Source organism: Bufo gargarizans, chromosome 2 (assembly GCF_014858855.1).
Source record: "Bufo gargarizans isolate SCDJY-AF-19 chromosome 2, ASM1485885v1, whole genome shotgun sequence".
Classification (NCBI taxonomy): domain Eukaryota; kingdom Metazoa; phylum Chordata; class Amphibia; order Anura; family Bufonidae; genus Bufo; species Bufo gargarizans.
Window position 1 is genome coordinate 47,924,863 of NC_058081.1, and position 11,788 is coordinate 47,936,650.

Consider the following 11,788-nt stretch of genomic DNA (forward strand, 5'->3'; position numbering starts at 1 on the left):
TGATGATGATGTCATCAAGCTGCAAGCACAGGTCCTGCTGCCTCCAGTGAAAAGCGAGTGTCCCTGTGTATTTTTTTTAACCCCTGAACGGCTTTTCCCCAAGTGTACCCTTTTTAACGGCCATTAGATGGGCGCACTCCTGTCCCACAGGCCGTTAAAAACAATCCCATTGATTTCAAGGAGATCTGGCCGTAAAAGTGACCAAAAATAGGATATGATCTATTTTTTGAAAGCTGCTATCCGCTGGCTGTTAAAAAACTGACCATGTGAATAGCCCCATATTTTTGGTCTGCGGACGGCACATGGACCTGTATTGGGCAATTCCCACCTTCATTTTTCTGTGTGGACGTTCAGGGGGCACAAACTACTTGACAGACCTGAATCGTCTCCGGGGGCCTCCTGGTCCGTGTCCTAGGCGGACATCTGGACTTCATTGTGTAATAAAAGTCGTCCACGTTGTGTGACACAGATAATAATTCGGCCTTCATATACTGACTGTACCCAAATAAATTTTAGTTTTTTTCTGTTTATTTTTCCCATTATTTCTTCTACACGTTGTGACCTCCTCATTCTATGTACATAGGATTTGTAAAATAAGGGGAAATTGCGGTGTGAAATATTCCCAGCAGCTGCTGAAAAGGAAATTCTCTGAATTTCTGTTTGAAAAAAATCAAAAACTCAGAGCCAAGATCTTCTGTCCAGATGTGGAGAAATGTCTGCCTGACACCCTGAACATAGTCTACACGTTCACCAGCATCTATATGAGGATTTATTCCATTACTGTACATTATGGAGGAGATCAATTCCTGACAAATTACAGATAATCAAATAAATTATATAAAAAATAAAGTAAAATTTTTTTCCTGCATTGGCCGGGAATCGAACCCGGGCCTCCCGCGTGGCAGGCGAGAATTCTACCACTGAACCACCAATGCTTTGGTATTTCAACTCACTTAGCAAAACTTTTTCAAAACTTCTTCAAAGCAAGTTCCAGCTTTTCTGCTGCTGATGGAATGAATGGTCTTCTAATAAAACCTTCTGACTGATGTGATGAGGAGTGTGCTGGAAGGAGGTGTGACATGTGTCCTTCTCACTTGTCTGGAGTGTGACCTGAACACCTGGTGATGGGTTCTCCATGAGAAGTACATGTAGAAGAGACTACCAGAAAGTCTATCCTATGAAGATGATCTGAGCTGGTTCATTTCATAAATGACTTTATTATCTGCAATTTGTCAATTTGTCAGGAATTGATCTCCTCTGTGATGTAGTGTCCTATAGTAAATCCCTCCATGCATATGCTGGTGAACTACTGTCACCAGCATTTGCATGGAGGTATTTACTATAGGACCCTGCATCACAGAGGAGATCAATTCCTGACAAATTGCAGATAATAAAGTCAATTATTAAATTGTCCAGATGTGGAGACCAGATGTGTCACCCTGTACATAGTCTATAAGGTCACTAACATCTACATGGAGGGATTTACTATAGGACACTACATCATGAAGGAGATCAATTCTTCACATATCAAAAATAATATAAGTAAGTCATGAAACAAAAAAAATATTCCTGCATTGGCCGGGAATCGAACCCGGGCCTCCCGCGTGGCAGGCGAGAATTCTACCACTGAACCACCAATGCTTGGATGAATGATCTGCACTTGGAAACGTTTTTCAGAACTGCTAAAGCCCTACTGGTGACGATGTAAGGACAGTGGCTTCTCTTCATCTTATAGCAGAGGGTTGTCTTTTTGGTTTTTTCTTAGAAGACTGTACTTAGAAGGGAGATCTCCTAGCCTGGAGACCTTCCAGGAACCATCTGTTTTTTTTTTTTTTTGCTTGGCATCTTCCATTTGTCTTCTAATAAAACCTTCTGATTGATGTGATGAGGAGTGTGTTGGAAGGAGGTGTGACATGTGTCCTTCTCACTTCTCTGGAGTGGGACCTGAACACCTGGTGATGGGTTCTCCATGAGAAGTACATGTAGAAGAGCCTACCAGAAAGTCTATCCTATAAAGATGATCTGAGCTGGTTCAGATGGTCAGAATGGTGTATGATTGATTGGACTACTGTCACCAGCATTTGCATGGAGGGATTTACTATAGAACACATCACAGAGGAGATCAATTCCTGACAAATTGCAGATAATAAAGTCAATTATGAAAAAAAAAAAAATATCCAGTACACCCCCCCCCCCCCCCCCCCGCCCCCTCCTTCCACAGAGTCTGGATCTTCTGTCCAGATGTGGAGACATGTCTGCCGGACACCCTGTACATAGTCTATAAGTCACCAGCATCTACATGGAGGGATTTACTGTAGGACACTACATCATGAAGGAGATCAATTCCTCACATATCAAAAATAATATGGTAAGTCATGAAACAAAAGATATACCTGCATTGGCCGGGAATCGAACCCGGGCCTCCCGCGTGGCAGGCGAGAATTCTACCACTGAACCACCAATGCTTGGATGATAGAGCTGCACATGGAAACGATTTTCAGAACTGCTAAAGCCCTACTGGTCTTGATGTAAGGACAGTGGCTTCTTTTTATCTTATAGCAGAGGGTTGTCTTTTTGGTTTCTTCTTAGGAGACTGTACTTAGAAGGGAGATCTCCTAGCCTGGAGACCTTTCAGGAGCCATCTGGTGAATGTGGACCTTCAGTTTTTTTTTTTGCTTGGCATCTACCATTTGTCTTCTAATAAAACCTTCTGATTGATGTGATGAGGAGTGTGCTGGAAGGAGGTGTGACATGTGTCTTTCTCACTTCTCTTCCCTGGAGTGTGACCTGAACATCTGGTGATGGGTTCACCATGAGAAGTACAAGGGAAATATCCTACAAGAAATCAGAAATAAAGCTGGCAATAGACATGATAATCTGGTGGTTTGGTCTCGCATGTGGATGGGGGACCCCATAAGACCTCTGCTAGCATGAGTGGATTGGCCATAGACAGTAAAATTTCCTAGTGTGCTGCCTGAGCGGTCCTCACGGCCACCAGCCAGATAAGTAATGATATGTTGCTCCCAGAGTTAATTAAAACTGGGGTCCTCAAATTGTTATGTACCTGACCGGCAACCACAGGTGCCCTCTTTATTCCTAATTTCAACTGTATTGCCATCCTGAAGAAACTGGAGTAGGAGGACAGCAGTGGCCTACAACATGGGGCCACTTTAATTTTTTTTTTCCAGGGCCATTTTAAGTTCCTAGTCCGCCCCAGGCTTTTAGTCGTAGTTTGAATTGAGTGGTGGTCTCCCTCAAGATCATCTGACGGGTGAGAGTCAGGAGCTCTCTATGCGTATTAATGTGTTGGCCGAACCCACCGTTATTAGCCAACAAAAGTATAATGTGTATGGCCAGCTGTACTCTTCCACATTGGACTTCTTGCTGTAGGTCCATGATTTAAGATGATAAAAAGTATTGGGCCATGTGTCAGAACTGTTTTAAAAGACTTGTGCCCTTGTAGCCTGTTGTAACTGCTTAAGGTGGTTTTCTGGGTGTTTAATACTGATTACTTTTCCTGAGGATAGGTCATCAATATCAGATTGGTGGAGGTCCTACACCCCGCACTCCCGCCAACTAACTGTCTATTGGATAGCAACTGTGTTTGGTATCGCAGCTTGCCCCCCCCCCCCCCCCCCCCTCCTCACAGGAGCGCCAAAGCCTCTACAAATAGCTGATCAGCAGAGGTGCCAGGAGTCAGACCTCCAACGACCAGATATTGATGACCTAACCTGAGGAAAATGTAACATGAATCAGTCGGCACTGTGGACGTAGCGTGGTGGTGCACGTGTCCTGAGGAAAAGTCATTGTTATGAAAATCTTGCACAACCACTTTAAGGTCCATCTTTGGAAATGCTTCAGAAAAGGTGGGCTATGACTAGTTACCAAGTAAAATATGACCTCATTTTTGGACACACTTTTCATACCGAAGGACCAATATTTCCTTTAAAAACCATGTTATAAGAGAATATGTAGCTCCTGTAAAAAGATCTAAGAATATTTAACTGGACCTAATCAATGGCCCCTAAAGTAGAGCAACACCACTGTGCCAGGTACTGTAGATGTTATGAGAAGGCCCACATCTTGGTGTTTGATTGCTATTTACAATGGTTCACTCTCATATTCATTAGATAGTTGCCCACTTCCACCATAACTGTTGGGTTTGACCAGTGGCGTGCCCCGGGTGCCGGCTCTGACGGGGGTGCCAGCAGGCCCAGAAGCAATGAGCGCTTCCATCAATACAACACCCATGACCCAGTCCCACATACTGCGACAGGGCAGGGAGCGGGGTGCATAGTTCCCTGCCCCGCCGCCGATCACCGCCATAGGCTTCAGGCCTAGTAGGCCTGAAGCCTATGCGGTAGTGAAATCCCGGCGCAGGCGCGCGTATTGACGTCAGCGTGCGCCCGTGCCGGGACTCAGCAGCACAGTGCCGGGACTCTGCAAGCAAGCGCAGGTAAGTATTTAGCTTTAGGGTTTCCTTCTTTCTTTTCTTTTCTTTTTTTCTTTTATGTGTCAACTTTGGGGGACATGAGGGGGCCGGGGTGGACAGAGGACGTGTGGGGGCAAACTTTTATTTTATTTTATAATGTGGCAACTTTGGGGGACATGAGGGGGGTGCACACAGGAGGACGTGGGGGGAATATGGTGGGATACTGTGTGGCACAGTAGGGGGGGGAATTTATTATGGGAGGGATGGCAATGTGGGGGACACTACTGTGTGGGGGCAGCGTGGGGGACACTACTGTGTGGGGGCAGCGTGGGAGACACTACTGTGTGGGGGCAGTGTGGGAGACACTACTGTGTGGGGGCAGTGTGGGGGACACTACTGTGTGGGGGGCAGTGTGGGGGACACTACTGTGTGGGGGGCAGCGTGGGGGACACTACTGTGTGGGGGCAGCGTGGGGGAGACTACTGTGTGGGGGACACTACTGTATGGGGGCAGTGTGGGGGACACTACTGTGTGGGGGGACTATTGTGTGGGGGCAGCGTGGGGGGAAATTACTGTGTGGGGGGCAGCATGGGGGACACTACTGTGTGGGGGGCAGCATGGGGGACACTACTGTGTGGAGGACACTACTGTGTGGGGGCAGCATAGGGGACACTACTGTGTGGAGGACACTACTGTGTGGGGGCAGTGTGGGGGACACTACTGTATGGGGGGCAGTGTGGGGGACACTACTGTGTGGGGGCAGCGTGGGGGACACTACTGTGTGGGGGGCAGCGTGGGAGACACTACTGTGTGGGGGCAGCGTGGGGGAGACTACTGTGTGGGGGACACTACTGTATGGGGGCAGTGTGGGGGACACTACTGTGTGGGGGGACTATTGTGTGGGGGCAGCGTGGGGGGAAATTACTGTGTGGGGGGCAGCGTGGGGGACACTACTGTGTGGGGGGCAGCGTGGGGGACACTACTGTGTGGAGGACACTACTGTGTGGGGGCAGCATAGGGGACACTACTGTGTGGAGGTCACTACTGTGTGGGGGCAGTGTGGGGGACACTACTGTATGGGGGGCAGTGTGGGGGACACTACTGTGTGGGGGCAGCGTGGGGGACACTACTGTGTGGGGGGCAGCGTGGGAGACACTACTGTGTGGGGGCAGCGTGGGGGAGACTACTGTGTGGGGGACACTACTGTATGGGGGCAGTGTGGGGACACTACTGTGTGGGGGGACTATTGTGTGGGGGCAGCGTGGGGGGAAATTACTGTGTGGGGGGCAGCATGGGGGACACTACTGTGTGGGGGGCAGCGTGGGGGGACACTACTGTGTGGAGGACACTACTGTGTGGGGGCAGCATAGGGGACACTACTGTGTGGGGTGCAGTGTGGGGGAAATTACTGTGTGGGGGATGCTACTGTATGGGGGCAGTGTGGGGGACACTATTGTGTGGGGGCAGTGTGGGTGAAATTACTGTGTGGGGGGCAGCGTGGGGGAAATTACTGTGTGGGGGATGCTACTGTATGGGGGCAGTGTGGGGGACACTATTGTGTGGGGGCAGTGTGGGTGAAATTACTGTGTGGGGTGCAGTGTGGGGGAAATTACTGTGTGGGGGGCAGCGTGGGGGACACTACTGTATGGGGGCAGTGTGGGGGACAGTACTGTGTGGGGGGCAGCATGGGGGCCTTTCTATTGGTGAGGCACTGTAGGGGCCATTCTATTATTTCTGGGGACACTATACAGGGATTATTGCCTGGAGCACAATATAGGGTGTTATTATTACTGGGGCACTGTAGGGGACATTAGAGCTGCTGTAGACACTATAGGACCATTTGGGGTCATTTGTCAAACTGGTGTAAAGTAGAACTGGCTTAGTTGCCCATAGCAGCCAATCAGATTCCACCTCTCATATTTGACAGCTCTTTTGGAAATCCAGTTCTACTTTACACCAGTTTGATAAATGACCCCATTATGTCTACTGGGGGGGTCACTATTTTTTCAGCAGTATAGTACCTGGGACATTGGGGGGCACACCGGGCACAGGTATTGGGGGTGGCAGCAGGATGACACTGTGAGGACACCAGGATTGGGAGGTTGATGGAAAAATTTAGAAATCTAACATGTCTGTGTTACAAACTCTGTAGAGACGAGATGCGGCTGAAAGAATTTCTCATGGCGGTCTAATGGAGGAGAAGAGGAAAGGTCTACATGACAGGAGATGTCCCTGGATGTAAGAGGTATGTGGTCAATTATTGGGGGGGGGGGTGCCAGAGAAATGACTTGGGCACGCCACTGGGTTTGGCTGACTTTGATGTAATATGTTTGGGCTGCTTTTAATCCTTCAATCGCTAGAATTTACATCTAACATGTCTAGAGCTGGCCACACATGACCCAAATCTCCTGTCCAATGATCAGGCCCATAATTTATTCATGGAAGACATTGAGTACAACGCACTTGGTAAGATCTATTAGGCTTGTGAGGTTTTTCCTACCCAAATCTCACTGTTATGAGTCTCAACGAGAATACTATGGGAGACTTGTTCCCAGGATCCAGGGTGATGATATCATAGAAGTGTTAAGTAGGATTCCAGGTGGTGTCTACATGGCTTTAGGCCAACTTGTGTCAAGAAGTGTGTCCGAGTAGAGTTCTTCACACCTACATGTTTGTGGAAGCTTTGATCCCTTTCTAAAGAAGTGTGCCTCTGTTCCTGTTTACATTCCATTCCATCCCACATGGGTTGTGTCACCGCCTTGAAGGACTACTTTGGACCATTGTAGAAAGAGCAAAGAGTGGTCAATGCAAGAATAGATCATGGACTCTTTGCTCCAAAAATTAATTTGTGCTCCGTTACTGCCCACTGACTGGCACATTCATAAACCCTTCAATCAAGGTGCCCTTATGTGGAAGAGCTTTTCCAACTGCCCCATTTATACTGTGCCGCTCCAGGTTTCTCTTGAAGGGACATTCTCCGAGACTCTGTTAGTTCTCATTGTGCGGTTGGGACTGAAGCTTGCCTGATAATAGCAGAGCTAAGGACACAGCAGGTAGTAGACAACCCCCCCCCCCCCCATGTGTAAATGAGTGCAGGTGTGATGTTCACACTTCTGTCCCTGAGACACACTTCCTGGACACGTGTCATCAGTGGTCACATGATGTCTGAGATTCTGAGGTCTGGATTGTGTAATGTAATAGACCCATCATATAATATACTGACTGTATAATGTAATGTACTGATCATATAATATATACTAGCTGAAGGACCTGGCTTCTCACGGTATATTTCTTCTATTTCATTTGATGGTTGTGTGTGTCGTTTAAAAGATATCGACAGTATCCACCATGACAGTGACCTCTACAGCACCACACCCCCTTAACAGTGACCTCCACAGCACCCCACCCCTTAACACTGACCCCCCCCCACAGTGCCCCGCCTCCTTAAAATAGGACCTCCACAGCAGCCCACCCCCTTACCTTTAACCTCCACAGCAGCCCCCCCTTTACCTTTGACCTTCACAGCAGCGCACCCCCTTACCTTTGACCTTCACAGCAGCCCGCCTCTTAAACAGTGACCTCCATAGCACTACACCCCCTTGACAGTGACCTCTACAGCACCCGCCCCTTAATACTGACATAGGTTACAGTCCCCTTAACTGTGACCTCCACCATTCCCAGCCCCTTCTACAGAGGCCTCCTATAACAGTAACTGCTACAGTACCCCGCTGCCTTAACAGTGACCTCACAGTACCCCGCTGCCTTAACAGTGACCTCACAGTACCCCGCTGCCTTAACAGTGACCTCACAGTACCCCGCTGCCTTAACAGTGACCTCACAGTACCCCGCTGCCTTAACAGTGACCTCACAGTACCCCGCTGCCTTAACAGTGACCTCACAGTACCCCGCTGCCTTAACAGTGACCTCACAGTACCCCGCTGCCTTAACAGTGACCTCACAGTACCCCGCTGCCCCTTTAATAGTGGCCTCCACAGTCAGTTCTTCTCTTAACAGTGACCTCCACAGCAGCCTGCCCCCTTAACAGTAACATCCACAGCGCCCTCCCCTTTAACAGTGACCTCGACAGCGGCCACCCCTTTATTAGTGACCTCCACAGTACCCCATCTCCTTAGAGATTTCCACAATAACCTGCCCCTTAACAGTGACCTCCACAGCAGCTACACCTTTATTAATGACCTCCACAGTCGCCTGCCCCCTTAACAGTGACCTCTACAGCACTCCGCCCCTTAACACTGACCTCCATAGCGGACCATCCCTGTGACCTCCACTGTTCCCTGCCCCCCTTAACAGAGACCTCCACAGCGCCCCCCCCCCCCCCCCTTTAACAATTACCTTCACAGCATCCTGCCCCCTTAACAGTGATGTCCACAGCGGCTCGTCCCTTTAACAGTGACCTCCACAGCGGCTGCCCCTTTATTAGTGACCTCCGCAGTACTCCATCTCCTTAACAGTGATTTCTACAACACCCGCCCCCTTAACAGTGGCCTCTACAGCAATCTGCCCCTGAACACTGACCTCCATAGCGGACCGTCCCCTTAACTGTGACCTCCACAGCACTCTGCTCCCTTAAGGCTGGGTTCACAGATTTCCACGCGGGTGCAATGCGGGCGGTGAACGCATTGCACCCGCACTGAATCCGGACCCATTCATTTCTATGGGGCTGTGCACATGAGCGGTGATTTTCATGCATCACTTGTGCGCTGCGTGAAAATCGCAGCATGTTCTATGTTGTGCGTTTTTCACGCAACGCAGGCCCCATAGAAGTGAATGGGGCTGCGTGAAAATCGCAAGCAAGTGCGGATGCGGTGCGATTTTCACGCATGGTTGCTAGGTGACAGTCTATTCACTGTATTATTTTCCTCTATAACATGGTTATAAGGGAAAATAATAGCATTCTTTAATACAGAATGCATAGTACAAGGTCAATTGAGGGTTAAAAAAATTAAAACAATGAACTCACCTTCTCCTCTTGATCGCGTAGCTGCCGGTCTCTTCTTACTTCTTTAATCATGAGCTGCCGGCTAAAGGACCTGTGGTAACGTCACATCACATGGGCCAATCACATGGTCCATCATCATGGTGATGGACCATGTGATGAGCTCAATGACGTCACCACAGGTCCTTTGACAGGTCCTGAAGAAAGAACAGGAGATCAGCAGCTACGCAAGCAATTGGAGGAGGTGAGTTCATTTTTATTATTTTTTTAACCCTCAATTGACCTTGTCCTAAGCATTCTGTATTAAAGAATGCTATTATTTTCCTTTATAACCACCATGTTAAGGGAAAATAATTACATCTACACAACACCGAACCCAAACCTGAACTTCAGTGAAGAAGTCCGGGTCTGGGTACCACAGTCGGTTTTTTATCACGCGTGTGCAAAACTGACTGCAATTGGGTACCTACTCGCGTGGGTTTGCCACAATGCACCCGGGACGCATCCTGAGCCAAAACGTGACGCCCGTGTGAACCCAGTCTAACAGTGTCATCCACAGCGCCCTGCCCCTTTCAAGCTGACCTACAGCAGTGAAGAAATACGGCTGGGTTGTTATAGAAAACTGGAGTAAAACTGTGTGTATGTGGAGACTTAGGGCCTGCGAGCTGCTATTGGCTGATAAGGGTCATGTGACCGGGTGTATGGCAGTTGGGATACAAGGAGAAAGAACTGCATATAATATAGGACGATATCACATACTGACCGTATAATGTGATGTACTGATCATATAATATATAGGGTTATACAATATACTGACCGTGTATCAGATACTGTTAGATACTGGCTATAAAAAATGTATAATGTCTTCTATAACATATTATAGAGCCGGTATCTAACAATACTCGGTCAGTATATTATATAACCTTATATTATATGATCAGTACATTAGACGGTCAGTATAATGTAATACACTAATCCTGTAATGTAACAGCCATGTACTGTAAGATTATATCCTGACTATATACTGTACTGTACGATTATATCCTGACTATATACTGTACTGTACTGTAAGATTATATCCTGACTATATCCTGACTATATAATATACTGTACTGTACGATTATATCCTGACTATATACTGTACTGTACTGTAAGATTATATCCTGACTATATACTGTACTGTACTGTACGATTATATCCTGACTATATACTGTACTGTACTGTAAGATTATATCCTGACTATATACTGTACTGTACTGTACGATTATATCCTGACTATATACTGTACTGTACTGTAAGATTATATCCTGACTATATACTGTACTGTACTGTAAGATTATATCCTGACTATATACTGTACTGTACTGTAAGATTATATCCTGACTATATACTGTACTGTACGATTATATCCTGACTATATACTGTACTGTACTGTAAGATTATATCCTGACTATATACTGTACTATTAGATAATAACCATATAATATACTGTACTGTAAGATTATATCCTGACTATATACTGTACTGTACTGTACGATTATATCCTGACTATATACTGTACTGTACTGTTAGATTATACCCATATAATATACTGTAAGATTATATCCTGACTATATACTGTACTGTTAGATTATAACCATATAATATACTGTACTATTAGATAATGACTATATAATATACTATACAATTAGATAATGACCATATAATGTACTGTACTATTAGATAATGACTATATAATATACTATACAATTAGATAATGACTATATAATGTACTGTACTATTAGATAATGACTATATAATATACTATACAATTAGATAATGACTATATAATATACTGTACTATAAGATAATGACTATATAATGTACTGTACTGTTAGATAATGACTATATAATGTACTGTTAGATAATGACTATGTAATATACTGTACTATAAGATAATGACCATATAATGTACTGTACTGTTAGATAATGACAATATACTGTACTGTTAGATAATGACTATATAATGTACTGTTAGATAATGATCATATAATAAGATTCTGACGTCATCCAGTCCCCGCCCCGAGCACAGTCTCTGCTCGCGCTCCCCTGATGCTGAAGCTTCTCTTCCTCGCTGCTGAGCTCTCAGGACACGTGGCTCTGTGGCGCAATGGATAGCGCATTGGACTTCTAGCAGGTGCAGTCATTCAAAGGTTGTGGGTTCGAGTCCCACCAGAGTCGCTTTTTTTTCCTCCTCCGATATCGGCTTATTTTATGCTTTTTTTTATTTATTTTATTTCCGGCGCCGTCTTTTCTGTCAGAGACTGAGGAGGAGAGTCGGGGGGCGTCCTGACAGTGAGGGGCTCTGTGGTCAGTGATGGGGGGCGTCCTGACAGTGAGGGGCTCATTCTGGGATCCAC

The 11,788-nt window shown here is 46.6% G+C and overlaps 4 non-coding genes across 4 annotated transcripts; 1 reads left to right on the forward strand and 3 right to left on the reverse strand.

The window, feature by feature from the left end:
- Positions 1–864: 864 nt before the first annotated feature.
- Positions 865–935, reverse strand: TRNAG-GCC. Its single transcript has one exon. It is a non-coding gene; the product is annotated as a tRNA-Gly (tRNA).
- Positions 936–1,570: 635 nt separating this feature from the next.
- Positions 1,571–1,641, reverse strand: TRNAG-GCC. The gene has a single exon. It is a non-coding gene; the product is annotated as a tRNA-Gly (tRNA).
- A 753-nt stretch (positions 1,642–2,394) lies between these two features.
- TRNAG-GCC lies at positions 2,395–2,465 on the reverse strand. Its single transcript has one exon. It is a non-coding gene; the product is annotated as a tRNA-Gly (tRNA).
- Positions 2,466–11,524: 9,059 nt separating this feature from the next.
- On the forward strand, positions 11,525–11,609 carry TRNAR-UCU. Its single transcript is given in 2 exon segments — positions 11,525–11,561; positions 11,574–11,609. It is a non-coding gene; the product is annotated as a tRNA-Arg (tRNA).
- Positions 11,610–11,788: the final 179 nt, after the last annotated feature.